The sequence below is a fragment of the Panulirus ornatus genome, chromosome 23, assembly GCF_036320965.1.
Source record: "Panulirus ornatus isolate Po-2019 chromosome 23, ASM3632096v1, whole genome shotgun sequence".
Classification (NCBI taxonomy): Eukaryota; Metazoa; Arthropoda; class Malacostraca; order Decapoda; family Palinuridae; genus Panulirus; species Panulirus ornatus.
This window is the reverse complement of record NC_092246.1, coordinates 24,664,029-24,685,037: the sequence shown is the minus strand read 5'-3', so window position 1 is coordinate 24,685,037 and position 21,009 is coordinate 24,664,029. Positions and strand designations below refer to the sequence as shown.

The following is a 21,009-nucleotide window of genomic DNA, read 5'->3' as shown; positions in this document are numbered from 1 at the left end:
TTGGGAATGGGTGGGTGGAGAACCTAGATTGGTGCGCGAGATCTACCGTCCACTGTGCTGTGTGTGGAATGGGCATGTGGGAGGTGTGGACAGTGTATGTGTGTGTGTGTGTGTGTGTGTTCGTATCACAGGTGAAGTTGAAAAACGAAGCTGTATCAATAAGACATATTATAGTATCGATAAAAGGATTCTAAGACGGATGTGAATATGTATCGCAAGTGAAACATGGAAATAGACTGGATGATTGGTGCTTTCTCGGACATAGTTATGGTATTGTAAATGAAGAGGAGAAAACGTGCTATTGATCACAGTCGGACAGGAAAAACGTGAAGATCACAGTGATCCTCGATGATGTAGATGACATTTACGTAACATAATTAAGTTGAATGATACCAGAAGTTGAAAGTTGATAACGATGCATCAAGTGACCCAGTTAATGATACTGACCCAGAGTTGTTGTGTTGTCGTAAATGAGCGGGAAACTATGGCCCTTCAGGTGTAGTGGGGGTGAGGGGGGGGGCTTGGTGAGCTGGGTTATGATGAGAGGTCGTGGTGAGGCACCATGATGAGAGGTCGTGGTGAGGCACTATGATGAGAGGTCGTGGTGAGGCACCATGATGAGAGGTCGTGGTGAGGCACCATGATGAGAGGTCGTGGTGAGGCACCATGATGAGAGGTCGTGGTGAGGCACCATGATGAGAGGTCGTGGTGAGGCACCATGATGAGAGGTCGTGGTGAGGCACCATGATGAGAGGTCGTGGTGAGGCACCATGATGAGAGGTCGTGGTGAGGCACCATGATGAGAGGTCGTGGTGAGGCACCATGATGAGAGGTCGTGGTGAGGCACCATGATGAGAGGTCGTGGTGAGGCACCATGATGAGAGGTCGTGGTGAGGCACCATGATTAGAGGTCGTGGTGAGGCACCATGATGAGAGGTCGTGGTGAGGCACCATGATGAGAGGTCGTGGTGAGGCACCATGATGAGAGGTCGTGGTGAGGCACCATGATGAGAGGTCGTGGTGAGGCACCATGATGAGAGGTCGTGGTGAGGCACCATGATGAGAGGTCGTGGTGAGGCACCATGATGAGAGGTCGTGGTGAGGCACCATGATGAGAGGTCGTGGTGAGGCACCATGATGAGGCACTACATGATGCACTGGAGGATACTTGGTCCCATATACTTGTATGTTTTGCAGTACCGTCAGTGGACGGAAAGGCTGATATGCAGTTCTCAAACTGATACAGGTTCATGGGTTTAAACGTTTTTTTTTATCATCTTATGAAAGCAAGCAAAAGGTTTGTAACACACAATATATGTTGGTGTTAAAAAACTATTTTGAAAATGATGGAACTGGAATAAACACCTTGTAGGTAAACTGACAAAACACAAGATAAATGTTTATGTTCAGGAAGTCTGGCATAAGTTGGTTTGAAATACAAGCAAAGTAATGCGAATGTATTCAGGCTGTGAGTTGCCTCCCAGTGTGGTCAGGCCTCGTGTCACTTGTGTGTGTAGTAATTATGTTGCTCATCTGTGAGTATTATCAAACTTCAACTGAAAGCTAAATATGAGTTGAATGAACTGAGGCTTTGGTCATCATTGATGATTCTAAAAATGAAACCTTGACTGAAAGTTGAAGTTCTTTCAGTTTGAAGCTTCTGTTGTAAGGAGGAACTTCGATTATAATCTGAAGTTTATATTATATTTCAAACTTTGATTACAGTTTAAACTTTGTTGATACGGTGAAGCATCATTTAGATGATGGAACTTTTAATATAGATTGAAGATTCCATTATATACTGGAGCTTCAATTACAAAGTGATGCTTGAATTGTACGTTGACGCTTCTGTTATAAACTGAAACCGATCATTGGTTCAAGTTTCCACTATAAATTGAAGCTCCAGTTGTGACGTAAGCTTCGATGGTAAGTTCAAATGTTTTTGGCTTCAAGCTCTGAATAGATATTGAAGCTAAGACTATAATACAAGACTTAAGCTGTACATTGAAGCTTCAGTCACAGCTCTGAAGCTTAGATTATACTGTTTAGCTGTATTACGAGACTGAATCTTCAGTTACATTAATCTTCTGTTTTAAGTCGAAACTTTCATCAGTAATTAAACATCGATTATAAGTCGAAGCTTCGATTATAAGATGAGGCTGCAAAGAGAAGCAAAACTATTCGACAACAAACTTACCTGTTCTTTGTCCTCGGTTCAGTAACAATATTTACGTGGGCCCCGCCTCAAGCTGTTCCCAAAGTTTTATTCCATTTTTTATCGAGTCGACCCGAGACCTGCCTGGGCGGCTCTGTTGTTTGTTTCTTATGTAGTTAGAACGAAAATACTAACACTGGTCCTTGTGAGCCAAGCACTGGTCCCTGTGAGCCAACACTGGTCCTTGTGAGCCAACACTGGTCCCTCTGAGCCAGACATTGGTTCCTGTGAGTCAAGCACTGATCCTTGTGAGCCAATACTGGTCCTTGTGAGCCAAGCATTACAGGAAATCATAAAGTATCGCGGAACAAGAGTATTTGATTAATTTCATTGTTGGCCTTACTGAGTAAGAGTGACTTGTTCACTTAACTGTTTAGAGTAAAAAGAATGTTAGTCTTAACTTTTTAATACGATGGTACGACCCTGGATCACAATGTACGGCCCTCGAGCACGACGGTAAAGGTCGTATTGTCGTGCTCAATGGCCGTACCGTGGTGTTAAAGGGTCGTGTCGTCTTGTTCAATGGGCGTTCCGTTCTACATAAGGATCGTATCACTGTAATCAATGGTTGTACCGTTGTGCTCAAGAATCATGCTGCCATGGTCAGTGTGTGTGTGTGTGTGTGTGTGTGTGTGTGTGTGTGACCTGTGACACTGTAACATGATGACTGACCTATGATAATATGTGACATAAGGACTGACCTGTGACTTTGTCTAACAGAAGCCTGACCTATGATGATGTGTGACATAAGGGCTATATCATCAAAAAACGACAACTGACTCCTTTCCAGGATTTATCCTCTGCAGCTGTATTCTCGCCTCTCCCTCCAAGACGCGTCTACTTCCCTCACCAGCCCATCCATAAAGAAATTGAACAACCTTGGTGACATCACACACCCCCACCGCAGACCAACCTCATCTCTCTTCATCAAACCACTCTCCGTAACTCTCATTTTGCACATCACCCTTACCCAAAAGCCCTGCATCTGCCACCTTAACATCAAACTCATTCAGTAATCCTTCACAATGCTCCCTTCATCTCCTACTTTTATCACTACGTGTTACCACCCCACACCCCTCCCAACACACACACACACACACACACACACACACACACACACACACACACACACACGTACACACACACACACACACACACACACACACACACACACACACACACACCTTCACCGATGTTCCTATATGTTCTCTTGACTTTCGCACATCATTTACCTTCTTCCAAAACACGTTATTCTCCTTAAAGTTTACTGATACTTGATCACTCCAACTCTCATTTGCCATCTTTTTCAACTCCTGCACATTCCTCTTGACCTTTTACATCCCCAGTCATTTTCACTCCCTGAAAGTAACTCCCCCCACCCCTCTTTTTTTCTCTCTCTTTCACTAGCAACGTTCCATCATCACAGCACTCACTACCCATTGTAATCTGCCCATCTCTCACCTCATAACTATTACCCGGTGACTTGCATCAAAACTGCTGACGTACTCAGCTGCTTCCAAAACTCTTGCCTCTCATGGTCTTTTCTCTCATGACCAAGTGCATAAGCATTAATAATCACCCATCTCTCGCCATCCACTTCCGTTTCACCCACATCAATCTAAGATTCATTTCCTTACACTATCATCCACTCCCATTCCTGCTTCTGGAGTAGTGCTACTTCCTCCTTAGCTCTTGTCTTCTCACCAACCCCTGACTTTACTCCTAAGACATTTCCAAGCCATTCCTCCCTTTAACCAGTGACCCGGAATCCCTGTGCAACAGGCGGGAGCGCTATCGCTAGGCTATGATTGCCCCTAATGCTATCTGCTGGCTGTGTGAGCCGGATGGGAAATGACCGGTGTAGACCCCGTTGCTCACCAACGTGAGACGAAGGGTATTCGAGTACATAGTATTCGAATAGTCATTTCCCTATTAGGGGCGATCATAGCCTAGCGGTATCGCTCCCGCCTGTTGCACAGGGGTCCCGGGTACGATCCTGGCTGTTGGATGTTTATATGAGATATATATATATATATATATATATATATACATATATATATATATATATATATATATATATATATATATATATATATATATATATATGTATATATATTTATATTTTATTTTGCTTTGTCGCTGTCTCCCACGTTTGCGAGGTAGCGCAAGGAAACAGACGAAAGAAATGGCCCAGCCCACCCCCATACACATGTATATACATACACGTCCGCACACGCAAATATACATACCCATACATCTCAATGTACACATATATATACACACTAGAGACACATACATATATACACATGCACACAATTCACACTCTCTGCCTTTATTCATTCCCATCGCCACCTCGCCACACATGGAAATAACATCACCCTCCCCCCCTCATGTGTGCGAGGCAGCGCTAGGAAAAGACAACAAAGGCCCCATTCGTTCACACTCAGTCTCTAGCTGTCATGCAATAATGCCCGAAACCATAGCTCCTTTTTCCACATCCAGGCCCCACAGAACTTTCCATGGTTTACCCCAGACGCTTCACATTCCCTGATTCAATCCATTGACAGCACGTCGACCCCGGTATACCACATCGATCCAATTCACTCTATTCCTTGCCCGCCTTTCAACCTCCTGCATGTTCAGGCCCCGATCACACAAAATCTTTTTCACTCCATCTTTCCACCTCCAATTTGGTCTCCCACTTCTTCTCGTTCCCTCCACCTCCGACACATATATCCTCTTGGTCAATCTTTCCTCACTCATTCTCACCATGTTCCCAAACCATTTCAAAACACCCTCTTCTGCTCTCTCAACCACGCTCTTTTTATTTCCACACATCTCTCTTACCCTTACATTACTTACTCGATCAAACCATCTCACACCACACATTGTCCTCAAACATCTCATTTCCAGCACATCCACCCTCCTGCGCACAACTCTATCCATAGCTCACGCCTCGCAACCATACAACATTGTTGGAACAACTCTTCCTTCAAACATACCCATTTTTGCTTTCGGAGATAATGTTCTCGACTTCCACACATTCTTCAAGGCTCCCAGGATTTTCGACCCCTCCCCCACCCTATGATTCACTTTCGCTTCCATGGTTCCATCCGCTGCCAAATCCACTCCCAGATATCTAAAACACTTTACTTTCTCCAGTTTTTCTCCATTCAAACTTACCTCCCAATTGACTTGATCCTCAACCCTACTGTACCTAATAACCTTGCTCTTATTCACATTTACTCTTAACTTTCTTCCTTCACACACTTTACCAAACTCAGTCACCAGCTTCTGCAGTTTCTCACATGAATCAGCCACCAGCGCTGTATCATCTGCGAACAACAACTGACTCACTTCCCAAGCTCTCTCATACCCAACAGACTTCATACTTGCCTCTCTTTCCAAAACTCTTGCATTCACCTCCCTAACAACCCCATCCATAAACAAATTAAACAACCATGGAGACATCATACACCCCTGCCGCAAACCTACATTCACTGAGAACCAATCACTTTCCTCTCTTCCTACACGTACACATGCCTTACATCTTCGATAAAAACTTTTCACTGCTTCTAATAACTTGCCTCCCACACCATATATTCTTAATACCTTCCGCAGAGCATCTCTATCAACTCTATCATATGCCTTCTCCAGATCCATAAATGCTACATACAGATCCATTTGCTTTTCTAAGTGTTTCTCACATACATTCTTCAAAGCAAACACCTGATCCACACATCCTCTACAACTTCTGAAAACCACACTGCTCTTCCCCAATCTGATGCTCTGTACATGCCTTCACCCTCTCAATCAATATCCTCCCATAGTTTACCAGGAATACTCAGCAAACTATATACTCAACAATACTATATACTCAACAAACTAACAATATATATATGTATATATATATGTATATATATATATATATATATATATATATATATATATATATATATATATATATATATATATATATATATTCTTTCCCCGCGTTGATCACTCTCATCTCACTCTGCTTGCATGGTTGACAAAGTACGTAATAACCTCTTGTCCATAACTTTTAAATTCAATACTACTTGTAGCCATCATTCCTTAGTATAAAACACCTTGTAACATAATTACCTCTTGCTCATAACTCTTGGAAATGGGGCTGTTATTCTGTGGTCTTAAAGATGACGCATTTGATGAATGGGTAAACTCTTGTTTACAGTAACAAAGATAACACGGTGTAAGAGTTACAGTAAGATTATCTAATGACAAGACAAGAAAGAGACTGTATGATGATATGGATGAGTTGATCTAATATAAATGATAAGTCTGGTTAGTAGTAAGGATGACACCATGAATTAGAAAGGATAAGTGTCTGACAATAAGGATAACAAAGTCTGTCAGTAATGGTGAAGGTGATACCATCAAATAATGATGATAAGTTAGCCCATTGTTAAGGGTTCTACTTAATGATAAGTTCCTGCTTGCTCTAACCCCCCTCCCTACTAACATGTTGCAAAATGCAAGATACCATTACTTTTGTGAGAATGTGATACAAGCAAACTGCGTCATGGAGACTGATTGATTGATTTTTGGCGCAAGAACGGCGCTTTTATTGTGCACTCCTCCACCTGCTCAGAGGAGCTGCGCTTTAGAGAATCCAAGGTGCACACAAGGTACCGGAAGTGTGCTTCATTAGCCACGTAGTAAGTAGCATGTGATATAATAAATCTGAAACGACCAACCAACAATGAAATCATCATTTTTGATATTTACATAGAAGTGAACTGTTTGCTAATGTTGATCAACAATGACCGGGTTATGTAATGACCAGGTTATATAATGACCGGGTTATGTACTGATCTGTTTACAGCAAGCAGAGTTAAGATAATTTTCAAGCATTTGAGCTAGAATGTTATTATGGATGAAATGTCTGTACATATCTTGAGCTAGAATGTTGTTATGGATGAAATGTCTGTACATATCTTGTAATTTCCGGAAGAAATTATTCCTGAATTCACTAAGTTTATGATAGATAAGTACATTGTGCTGCAGTGTGAGGCAATATATATATATATATATATATATATATATATATATATATATATATATATGTATATATATATATATATATATATATATATATATATTATTGTTATACTTTGTCGCTGTCTCCCGCGTTAGCGAGGTAGCGCAAGGAAACACGAAAGAATGGCCCAACCCACCCATATACACATGTATATACATACACGTTTACACACGCACATATACATACCTATACATTTCAACGTATACATACATATACATACACAGACATATACATATATATATATACATGTACATATTCATGCTTGCTGACTTCAACCATTCTCACCGCCACCCCGCCACACATGAAATAGCAACCCCCCCCCGCCGCCGCGTGCGCGCGAGGTAGTGCCAGGAAAAGACATCAAAGGCCACACTCGTTCACACTCAATTTCTAGCTGTCATGTGTAATGCACCAAAACTACAGCTCCCTTTCCACATACAGGCCTCACAAAACTTTCCATGGTTTACCTCAGACGCTTCACATGCCCTGGTTCAATCCATCGACAGCACGTCGACTCCTATATACCACATCGTTCCAATTTACTCTATTCTTTGCAAGCCTTTCACCCTCCTGCATGTTCAGGCCCCGATCGCTCAAAATCTTTTTCACTCCAATTTGGCCTCCCACTTCTCGTTCCGTCCACCTCTGACACATATATCCTCTTTGTCAATCTTTCCTCACTCATTCTCTCCGTGTGACCAAACCACCTCAATACGCCCTCTCCTGCTCTCTTAACCACATTCTTTTTATTACCACACATCTCACTCATCACCTACTCGATCAAACCACCCCAGACCACAAACTGTCCCCAAACATCTCACTTCCAACACATCCAACCCCTTCCGCACAACTCATCCATAGCCCACGTCTCACAACCACATAACATCGCTGGAACCACTATTTCTTCAAACATATCCATATATATATATATATATATATATATATATATATATATATATATATATATATATATATACATAAGCGAGATATACATAAGTATACGTATGTAAGTAGGAGAGATGGCCAGAGAGCGTTATTGGATTACGTGTTAATTGACAGGCGCGCGAAAGAGAGACTTTTGGATGTTAATGTGCTGAGAGGTGCAACTGGAGGGATGTCTGATCATTATCTTGTGGAGGCTAAGGTGAAGATTTGTATGGGTTTTCAGAAAATGAGAGTGAATGTTGGGGTGAAGAGGGTGGTGAGAGTGAGTGAGCTTGGGAAGGAGACTTGTGTGAGGAAGTACCAGGAGAGACTGAGTACAGAATGGAAAAAGGTGAGAACAATGGAAGTAAGGGGAGTGGGGGAGGAATGGGATGTATTTAGGGAATCATTGATGGATTGCGCAAAAGATGCTTGTGGCATGAGAAGAGTGGGAGGTGGGTTGATTAGAAAGGGTAGTGAGTGGTGGGATGAAGAAGTAAGATTATTAGTGAAAGAGAAGAGAGAGGCATTTGGACGATTTTTGCAGGGAAAAAATGCAATTGAGTGGGAGATGTATAAAAGAAAGAGACAGGAGGTCAAGAGAAAGGTGCAAGAGGTGAAAAAGAGGGCAAATGAGAGTTGGGGTGAGAGAGTATCATTAGATTTTAGGGAGAATAAAAAGATGTTCTGGAAGGAGGTAAATAAAGTGCGTAAGACAAGGGAGCAAATGGGAACTTCAGTGAAGGTCGAAATGGGGAGGTGATAACAAGTAGTGGTGATGTGAGAAGGAGATGGAGTGAGTATTTTGAAGGTTTATTGAATGTGTTTGATGATAGAGTGGCAGATATAGGGTGTTTTGGTTGAGGTGGTGTGCAAAGTGAGAGGGTTAGGGAAAATGATTTGGTAAACAGAGAAGAGGTAGTAAAAGCTTTGCGGAAGATGAAAGCCGGCAAGGCAGCAGGTTTGGATGGTATTGCAGTGGAATTTATTAAAAAAGGGGGTGACTGTATTATTGACTGGTTGGTAAGGTTATTTAATGTATGTATGACTCATGGTGAAGTGCCTGAGGATTGGCGGAATGCGTGCATAGTGCCATTGTACAAAGGCAAAGGGGATAAGAGTGAGTGCTCAAATTACAGAGGTATAAGTTTGTTGAGTATTCCTGGTAAATTATATGGGAGGGTATTGATTGAGAGGGTGAAGGCATGTACAGAGCATCAGATTGGGGAAGAGCAGTGTGGTTTCAGAAGTGGTAGAGGATGTGTGGATCAGGTGTTTGCTTTGAAGAATGTATGTGAGAAATACTTAGAAAAGCAAATGGATTTGTATGTAGCATTTATGGATCTGGAGAAGGCATATGATAGAGTTGATAGAGATGCTCTGTGGAAGGTATTAAGAATATATGGTGTGGGAGGAAAGTTGTTAGAAGCAGTGAAGAGTTTTATCGAGGATGTAAGGCATGTGTACGTGTAGGAAGAGAGGAAAGTGATTGGTTCTCAGTGAATGTAGGTTTGCGGCAGGGGTGTGTGATGGTTCCATGGTTGTTTAATTTGTTTATGGATGGGGTTGTTAGGGAGGTGAATGCAAGAGTTTTGGAAAGAGGGGCAAGTATGAAGTCTGTTGGGGATGAGAGAGCGTGGGAAGTGAGTCAGTTGTTGTTCGCTGATGATACAGCGCTGGTGGCTGATTCATGTGAGAAACTGCAGAAGCTGGTGACTGAGTTTGGTAAAGTGTGTAAAAGAAGAAAGTTAAGAGTAAATGTGAATAAGAGCAAGGTAATTAGGTACAGTAGGGTTGAGGGTCAAGTCAATTGGGAGGTAAGTTTGAATGGAGAAAAACTGGAGGAAGTAAAGTGTTTTAGATATCTGGGAGTGGATCTGGCAGCAGATGGAACCATGGAAGCGGAAGTTGATCATAGGGTGGGGGAGGGGGCGAAAATCCTTGGAGCCTTGAAGAATGTGTGGAAGTCGAGAACATTATCTCGGAAAGCAAAAATGGGTATGTTTGAAGGAATAGTGGTTCCAACAATGTTGTATGGTTGCGAGGCATGGGCTATGGATAGAGTTGTGCGCAGGAGGATGGATGTGCTGGAAATGAGATGTTTGAGGACAATGTGTGGTGTGAGGTGGTTTGATCGAGTAAGTAACGTAAGGGTAAGAGAGATGTGTGGAAATAAAAAGAGCGTGGTTGAGAGAGCAGAGGAGGGTGTTTTGAAATGGTTTGGGCACATGGAGAGAATGAGTGAGGAAAGATTGACCAAGAGGATTTATGTGTCGGAGGTGGAGGGAACGAGGAGAAGTGGGAGACCAAATTGGAGGTGGAAAGATGGAGTGAAAAAGATTTTGTGTGATCGGGGCCTGAACATGCAGGAGGGTGAAAGAAGGGCAAGGAATAGAGTGAATTGGATCGATGTGGTATACCGGGGTTGACGTGCTGTCAGTGGATTGAATCAGGGCATGTGAAGCGTCTGGGGTAAACCATGGAAAGCTGTGTAGGTATGTATATTTGCGTGTGTGGACGTATGTATATACATGTGTATGGGGTTGGGTTGGGTCATTTCTTTCGTCTGTTTCCTTGCGCTACCTCGCAAACACGGGAGACAGCGGCAAAAAAAAAAAAAAAAAAAAAAAAAAAAAAAAAAAAATATATATATATATATATATATATATATATATATATATATATATATATATATATATATATATATGCGTAGATAGATATCCCGCGTTCGTGAGTTAACACCAGAAACAGACAAAGACAAACCTCATTCGCTCACATCCATTCTCTAGCTGTTGTGTGAAACGTACCGAAACCACAGCTCCCTATACGCAATCAGGCGCCACAAACTTTTCCATGGGTTCCCCAGGCTGGTTTTCATGCCCTGGCTCAATCTGTTGATAGCACGTCTCCCTTGTAAAGCACAATGCTGCAGTTCACTTTATTCCATGCACGCCTTACACCCTCCTTCATGTTCAGGCTCTGAGCATTCAAAACCTGTTACACTCCATACTTCCATCTCCAGTTCGGTCTGAACCACGGCATACGAAGCATTCATGGGACATGACGGCAAAGTATGTGTGCCTTGGCTGTGAATGGAGGGGGGAGGGGGGGGAGGGTCTGGTTTCTGTGCATTTCGTAAGAATGTTGGAAAGTGAAGGCGATCAAATGAGTGCCGTTTCTCTGGTCATTGCTGGCGCTATTTCGCTAATGTGGGGAACAGTGAACAAATTTGAATATATATGTGGTTGTTTTTGTATGGTACCGTATTTATGATGATATATCGCTCTGCATGTGATAATAACTTCATTTCGTTTTGAGTCCAGATGATATTCTTCAAGTTCTTTTTGAATTATTGTTTTTAGGCTTCTAGCAGGTAGAGTTATGCAGGTGACGCTGAATTTGATCCTTCGAAGCAAAACGTTTTGTTGCGTCATCAGCCTCACCATGCAGTGTGGGCCCAGCTTGTGAGGGAATGTGGAGAACCTCATCTCTAACTCCATCATGGTTGATGTTCTTGTGCTTGTGTCATGCGTCAGATTTAGCGTATTAGTCACGCTGACGGGAGTGTGATATAGTTAGTGACCAAAGGGATTAACTTACAGTCCGTATGGCTACCCAGAAATTACATATGGGTTTACCTCTAAGTTTATCAATACCGTACATATAGTGTTTACGTTAAGTTTACACACGAGCTCACAAAGAGTTTACGGATTGCCTGCTTATAGTCCACCTGGCCTCTTTTGCTCCGTTGACACCCGCAAGTCATCAAACGAGTGTCAAGATAATACTCCGGTCAGACGTTGCTCTTATGTTGGCCATTCCATGAGAAGCTGTCAGTTGTTATAAAAGGTTAATGATAAGTCTTTTAATGAGATATGGAACCTGCTGATAAGCGCGGTGAATCATTTGGAATTTAGAGATCAGTCTTTGGGGTAAAGCTATTTTTGTCTTTACCTGGAACTTATGAGTAAAGTCTTTTGAACAATATAATAAATCTTTGAGTTTGTGACGTGAAAGATGAATCAAAAGGTTGATAATAAAAATCGGCGAGGGTATAGAGAGGTAGGAAAAAACAGACAAATATAAGATATATCTGCGTGGATAGACTGATAAACGAATAGATAATATGATTGATATCTAGATTCCTGAATGAGCAAACAAAAAACAGCTGGACTTGATTTCGCCTCCTCTGATGACCGAGCAGACTCGTAGTAGTGTTGTCAAGATGATGACGTACGTGCCAATTCACGTACATGTGAAATAATGTAAAGACGTTTCCAACGAAACGTTTCCACCTAAATGTTTCGACTTCAGCGTTTCAGTGTCAAGGACTTTGACCAAAATGGTTTGACAAATACTATTTAATTTGTATGTTTCGACCACCGTAGGTTTGTAGGTCTGTGGCAAGAGCTCAACTAAAGTATGTTTCATAACTGATGATTTACACTGACATGTTTGGTGAGCAAAAGGAAACCTTAGCGTAGGTAAATAAAAAGTGGAATTCTGAGTGAAGGTAAGACTGGACTTGGCTCTTTGTGGTCACAGCAGTTCTGATGAGAAAACTTTTTAGTTCGTTGGTGATGTTTGCTCTAGACGCTCACGACTAACAGACTTTCACTCATTTGTCAATGAAAATTAGGCATCAGTATATGGGAAAGAGATTAGGGGATTTTTATCTTTGTATACCCTTAAAAATAATTCCCTCAAGTGGAATGTTCTTCACTAACACATAATTGTTTACTTTGATAATATCTGGTAATCATTTTGATGAGTATTATTCATTAAAAGTAAGTTCACCTCTTTAGCCCGCTCGCCTGTCACTACCCGCCAACTGCATGCTTGTAATCTCCACTTCTGTGTACTTGCATTGTGCTGCTTTAGCAAATTCAGTTTTTGACTATCCTCGAGGGCTTGTCTAATCTGTGGCTGTCCGCAGATCATGTATGTTGATGTGTAGTTATGTACATTTTGTGTATACTTCCACATGGTGTAACAGATGGCCTGTCACAAACACTGACATATATTTCAGACTCTACAAAAAATCCTTCGCTAAAATATTCTGACATTCTACAGTTGTAACCCTTGATTAACCCCCTGAATACGACGCTACAACTTTCCACGGTATTACAACTTTTAAGCACAACTTTCCAATCCTTGAACACGGTTGTGCAACTCTTGAGCACGACGCACGACCCTTGAATACGTCGGGACAATTCCTGACCACGACGCACGACCCTTGAATGCGACGGTACAACTCTTGAGTACGACTCACGACCCTTGAGCGCGGAGATACAACATTTGATTATGATACATTGACCTTGAGCTTGATTCTTAATAATGAAGTCAAAGATGACGTCATTATACCGAAGGGTCGTACCGTCGTAATCAGTGGTTCACGTGAAAAACTTTTACCATTTATTGACCATTCACCGTCTCTACTGTGCTGTGTACTTTGTTGACTACTTTTGGTCGTGGTATCTTCTGCTGCAGGACAACCCGTTGGATAGAAGTCAGTATCATTTAGATAGATCAGTAGAAGGTAGTAGAGGCTTTGATCACTCTCTTCGTTTTGTTCAGTCATTGAAATATGACCAGCTAGTGAGCTTTGATCAGTCTCTGTGTTTGATCAGTCACTGTGCTTTGATCAGTCACTGTGCTTTGATCAGTCACTAAGCTTTAGTCAGTGACTGATCATTAATGGATCAAAGATTTTCAATCAGTCATTGTACAGTGACTAGTCAGAGTACTTTGATTAGTCACATTTATCTATGTAATCAACTTACTTTGGATATAACTGAAAAATGACTTGCTGATTCCTGTCATATTTCAATTTTCAACTGGAGACCTGGTGTTGATATCTGGAGACCTGGTGTTGATATATCTTACAACGAGACCATAGTAGATGATGTCTGCCGCTGCAGCCTGGAAATATTTTCATGTCAATTTATGGTTTCAGACATATCGACACTTGTCCAGCGAGTAAATCATTGTGCTTCCAGCCACTATGAACCTGGTGTATTCAGATGATATATATATATATATATATATATATATATATATATATATATATATATATATATATATATATATATGTATATGTATTGGAAAGGATCACAATTCTGCGCGTGATCAAGTGTATTCCTATGAGTCCTCGGGGAAGAAATGAAACACGGTAATTTCCCAAGTGCACTTTCGTGCAATGATCACATCATCAGGGGAGATACAAGAAATATAACAGTCAGCTGATAAACAACGAAGAAACGTAGCTAGGACGCCATTTGGTAAACAAGGGATTGTCCAAGACAGACAATGAGCGTATCATAACCTTATGTAGACAAGGGGAATTGTTTACAAATTTTATCAACAATAAAGCTGTCCAATTTGTATAGGCCTTCACTAATATTAAGGTTATGATTCTTTGTGTATTTCTTTCTTGTATCTCCCCTGATGATGTGATTATTACACGAAAGTGCACTTGGGAACTTATCATGTTTCATTTTTTCCCAGTGGACTCATAGGATTGTATATATATATATATATATATATATATATATATATATATATATATATATATATATATATATATATATATGTATATATATATATATATATATATATATATATATATATATATATATATATATATATATATATATATATACATATAAATATATATACACATACATATATATATATACACAGGTCAAGAGAAAGGTGCAAGAGGTGAAAAAGAGGGCAAATGAGAGTTGGGGTGAGAGAGTGTCATTAAATTTTAGGGAGAATAAAAAGATGTTCTGGAAGGAGGTAAATAAAGTGCGTAAGACAAGGGAGCAAATGGGAACTTCAGTAAAGGGCGCAAATGGGGAGGTGATAACAAGTAGTGGTGATGTGAGAAGGAGATGGAGTGAGTATTTTGAAGGTTTGTTGAATGTGTTTGATGATAGAGTGGCAGATATAAGGTGTTTTGGTCGAGGTGGTGTGCAAAGTGAGAGGATTAGAGAAAATGATTTGGTAAACAGAGAAGAGGTAGTAAAAACTTTGCGGAAAATGAAAGCCGGCAAGGCAGCAGGTTTGGATGGTATTGCAGTGGAATTTATTAAAAAAGGGGGTGACTGTATTATTGACTGGTTGGTAAGGTTATTTAATGTATGTATGACTCATGGTGAGGTGCCTGAGGATTGGCGGAATGCGTGCATAGTGCCTTTGTACAAAGGCAAAGGGGATAAGAGTGAGTGCTCAAATTACAGAGGTATAAGTTTGTTGAGTATTCCTAGTAAATTATATGGGAGGGTATTGATTGAGAGGGTGAAGGCATGTACAGAGCATCAGATTGGGGGAGAGCAGTGTGGTTTCAGAAGTGGTAGAGGATGTGTGGATCAGGTGTGTGCTTTGAAGAATGTATGTGAGAAATACTTAGAAAAGCAAATGGATTTGTATGTAGCATTTATGGATCTGGAGAAGGCATATGATAGCGTTGATAGAGATGCTCTGTGGAAGGTATTAAAAATATATGGTGTGGGAGGCAAGTTGTTAGAAGCAGTGAAAAGTTTTTATTGAGGATGTAAGGCATGTGTACGTGTAGGAAGAGAGGAAAGTGATTGGTTCTCAGTGAATGTAGGTTTGCGGCAGGGGTGTGTGATGTCTCCATGGTTGTTTAATTTGTTTATGGATGGGGTTGTTAGGGAGGTGAATGCAAGAGTTTTGGAAAGAGGGGCAAGTATGAAGTCTGTTGGGTATGAGAGAGCTTGGGAAGTGAGTCAGTTGTTGTTCGCTGATGATACAGCGCTGGTGGCTGATTCATGTGAGAAACTGCAGAGGCTGGTGACTGAGTTTGGTAAAGTGTGTAAAAGAAGAAAGTTAAGAGGAAATGTGAATAAGAGCAAGGTTATTAGGTACAGTAGGGTTGAGGGTCAAGTCAATTGGGAGGTGAGTTTGAATGGAGAAAAACTGGAGGAAGTAAAGTGTTTTAGATATCTGGGAGTGGATCTGGCAGCGGATGGAACCATGGAAGCGGAAGTGGATCATAGGGTGGGGGAGGGGGCGAAAATTCTGGGAGCCTTGAAGAATGTGTGGAAGTCGAGAACATTATCTCGGAAAGCAAAAATGGGTATGTTTGAAGGAATAGTGGTTCCAACAATGTTGTATGGTTGCGAGGCATGGGCTATGGATAGAGTTGTGCGCAGGAGGATGGATGTGCTGGAAATGAGATGTTTGAGGACAATGTGTGGTGTGAGATGGTTTGATCGAGTAAGTAACGTAAGGGTAAGAGAGATGTGTGGAAATAAAAAGAGCGTGGTTGAGAGAGCAGAAGAGGGTGTTTTGAAATGGTTTGGGCACATGGAGAGAATGAGTGAGGAAAGATTGACCAAGAGGATATATGTGTCGGAGGTGGAGGGAACGAGGAGAAGAGGGAGACCAAATTGGAGGTGGAAAGATGGAGTGAAAAAGATTTTGTGTGATCGGGGCCTGAACATGCAGGAGGGTGAAAGGAGGGCAAGGAATAGAGTGAATTGGAGCGATGTGGTATACCGGGGTTGACGTGCTGTCAGTGGATTGAATCAAGGCATGTGAAGCGTCTGTGGTAAACCATGGAAAGCTGTGTAGGTATGTATAGTTGCGTGTGTGGATATATGTATATACATGTGTATGGGGGTGGGTTGGGCCATTTCTTTCGTCTGTTTCCTTGCGCTACCTCACAAACGCGGGAGACAGCGACAAAGCAAAAAAAAGAAAAAAAAAAAAAAAAAATATATATATATATATATATATATATATATATATATATATATATATATATATATATATTTTCTCTGGGGATAGGGGAGAAAGAATACTTCCCACGTATTCCCTGCGTGTCGTAGAAGGCGACTAAAAGGGAAGGGAGCGGGGGGCTGGAAATCCTCCCCTCTCGTTTTTTTTTTTTTTTAATTTTCCAAAAGAAGGAACAGAGAAGGGGGCCAGGTGAGGATATTCCCTCAAAGGCCCAGTCCTCTGTTCTTAACGCTACCTCGCTATCGCGGGAAATGGCGAATAGTATGAAAAAAAAAAAAAAAAAAAAAAATATATATATATATATATATATATATATATATATATATATATATATATATATATATATTTATATTTATTTATTTTGCTTTGTCGCTGTCTCCCGCGTTAGCGAGGTAGCGCAAGGAAACAGATGAAAAAATGGCCCAACCCGCCCACATACACATGTATATACATACACGTCCGCACACGCAAATATACATACCTATACATCTCAATGTACACATATATATGCACACACATACATACATACACACATACATACATATACATATATACACATGTACATAATTCATACTGTCTGCCTTTATTTGCTCCCATCGCCACCTCGCCACACATGGAATAACAACCCCCTCCCCCCTCATGTGTGTGAGGTAGCGCTAGGAAAAGACACCATAGGCCCCATTCGTTCGCACTCAGTCTCTAGCTGTCATGTAATAATGCACCAAAACCACAGCTCCCTTTCCACATCCAGGCCCCACAGAACTTACATGGTTTACCCCAGACGCTTCACATGCCCTGGTTCAATCCATTGACAGCACGTCGACCCCGGTATACCCCATCGCTCCAATTCACTCTATTCCTTGCACGCCTTTCACCATCCTGCATGTTCAGGCCCCAATCACTCTAAATCTTTTTCACTCCATCTTTCCACCTCCAATTTGGTCTCCCACTTCTCCTCGTTCCCTCCACCTCTGACACATATATCCTCTTGGTCAATCTTTCCTCACTCATTCTCTCCATGTGACCAAACCATTTCAAAACACCCTCTTCTGCTCTCTCAACCACACTCTTTTTATTTCTACACATCTCTCTTATCCTTACATTACTTACTCGATCAAACCACCTCACACCACATATTGTCCTCAAACATCTCATTTCCAGCACATCCATCCTCCTGCGCACAATTCTATCCATAGCCCACGCCTCGCAACCATACAACATTGTTGGAACCACTATTCCTTCAAACATACCCATTTTTGCTTTCCGAGATAATGTTCTCGACTTCCAAACATTCTTCAAGGCTCCCAGAATTTTCGCCCCCTCCCCCACCCTATGATTCACTTCCGCTTCCATGGTTCCATCCGCTGCCAGATCCACTCCCAGATATCTAAAACACTTTACTTCCTCCAGTTTTTCTCCATTCAACTTACCTCCCAATTAACTTGACCCTCAACCCTACTGTACCTAATATAACCTTGCTCTTATTCACATTTACTCATAACTTTCTTCCTTCACACACTTTACCAAACTCAGTCACCAGCCTCTGCAGTTTCTTACATGAATCAGCCACGAGCGCAGTATCATCAGCGAACAACAACTGACTCACTTCCCACGCTCTCTCATCCACAACAGACTGCATACTTGCCCCTCTTTCCAAAACTCTTGCATTCACCTCCCTAACAACCCCATCCATAAACAAATTAAACAACCATGGAGACATCACACACCCCTGCCGCAAACCTACATTCACTGAGAACCAATCACTTTCCTCTCTTCCTACACGTACACATGCCTTACATCCTCGATAAAAACTTTTCACTGCTTCTAACAACTTGCCTCCCACACCATATATTCTTAAAACCTTCCACAGAGCATCTCTATCAACTCTATCATATGCCTTCTCCAGATCCATAAATGCTACATACAAATCCATTTGCTTTTCTAAGTATTTTTCACATACATTCTTCAAAGCAAACACCTGATCTACACATCATCTACCACTTCTGAAACCACACTGCTCTTCCCCAATCTGATGCTCTGTACATGCCTTCACCCTCTCAATCAATACCCTCCCATATAATTTACCAGGAATACTCAACAAACTTATACCTCTGTAATTTGAGCACTCACTCTTATCCCCTTTGCCTTTGTACAATGGCACTATGCAAGCATTCCGCCAATCCTCAGGCACCTCACCATGAGTCATACATACATTAAATAACCTTACCAACCAGTCAACAATACAGTCACCCCCTTTTTTAATAAATTCCACTGCAATACCATCCAAACCTGCTGCCTTGCCGGCTTTCATCTTCCCTAAAGCTTTTGCTACCTCTTCTCTATTTACCAAATCATTTTCCCTAACCCTCTCACTTTGCACACCACCTCGACCAAAACACCCTATATCTGCCACTCTATCATCAAACACATTCAACAAACCTTCAAAATACTCACTCCATCTCCTTCTCACATCACCACTACTTGTTATCACCTCCCCATTAGCCCCCTTCACTGAAGTTCCCATTTGCTCCCTTGTCTTACGCACTTTATTTACCCCCTTCCAAAACATCTTTTTATTCTCCCTGAAATTTAATGATACTCTCTCACCCCAACTCTCATTTGCCCTCTTTTTCACCTCTTGCACCTTTTTCTTGACCTCCTGTCTCTTTCTTTTATACCTCTCCCACTCATTTGCATTTTTTCCCTGCAAAAATCGTCCAAATGCCTTTCTCTTCTCTTTCACTAATAATCTTACTTCTTCATCCCACCACTCACTACCTTTTCTAATCAACCCACCTCCCACGCTTCTCATGCTACAAGCATCTTTTGCGCAAGCCATCACTGCTTCCCTAAATACATCCCATTCCTCCCCCACTCCCCTTACCTCCTTTGTTCTCACCGTTTTCCATTCTGTACTCAGTCTCTCCTGGTACTTCCTCACACAAGTCTCCTTCCCAAGCTCACTTACTCTCATCACTCTCTTCACCCCAACATTCTCTCTTCTTTTCTGAAACCCCCCACAAATCTTCACCTTCGCCTCCACAAGATAATGATCAGACATCCCTCCAGTTGCACCTCTCAGCACATTAACATCCAAAAGTCTCTCTTTCGTGCGTCTATCAATTAACACGCAATCCAATAACGCTCTCTAGCCATCTCTCCTACTTACATACGTATACTTATGTATATCTCGCTTTTTAAACCAGGTATTCCCAATCACCAGTCCTTTTTCAGCACAGAAATCTACAAGCTCTTCACCATTTCCATTTACAACACTGAGCACTCCATGTATACCAATTATTCCCTCAACTGCCACATTACTCACCTTTGCATTCAAATCATCCATCACTATAACCCGATCTTGTGCATCAAAACCACTAACACACTCATTCAGCTGCTCCCAAAACACTTGCCTCTCATGATCTTTCTTCTCATGCCCAGGTGCATATGCACCAATAATCACCCATCTCTCTCCATCAACTTTCAGTTTTACCTATATCAATCTAGAATTTACTTTCTTACACTCTATCACATACTCCCACAACTCCTGATTCAGGAGTAGTGCTACTCCTTCCCTTGCTCTTGTCCTCTTACTAACCCCTGACTTTACTCCCAAGACATTCCCAAACCATTCTTCCCCTTTACCCTTGAGCTTCGTTTCACTCAGAGCCAAAACATCCAGGTTCCTTTCCTCAAACATACTACCTATCTCTCTTTTTTTCTCATCTTGGTTACATCCACACACATTTAGACACCCCAGTCTGAGCCTTCGAGGAGGATGAACACTCCTCGCGTGACTCCTTCTGTTTCCCCTTTTAGAAAGTTAGAATAGAAGGAGGGGAGGGTTTCTGGCCCGCCGCTCCCGTCCCCTTTAGTCGCCTTCTACGACACGTGAGGAATGCGTGCGAGGTATTCTTTCTCCCCTATCCCCAGGGATATATATATATATATATATATATATATATATATATATATATATATATATATATATATTTTTTTTTTTGCTTTATCGCTGTCT

At 41.5% G+C, this 21,009-nt stretch overlaps 1 protein-coding gene across 2 annotated transcripts in view; it reads left to right on the top strand.

The window, feature by feature from the left end:
- LOC139756938 (uncharacterized) overlaps nucleotides 1–21,009 on the top strand; it is a 461,695-nt gene that overhangs the window by 1,234 nt on the left and 439,452 nt on the right. The gene's annotated exons all lie outside the window — the stretch shown is intronic.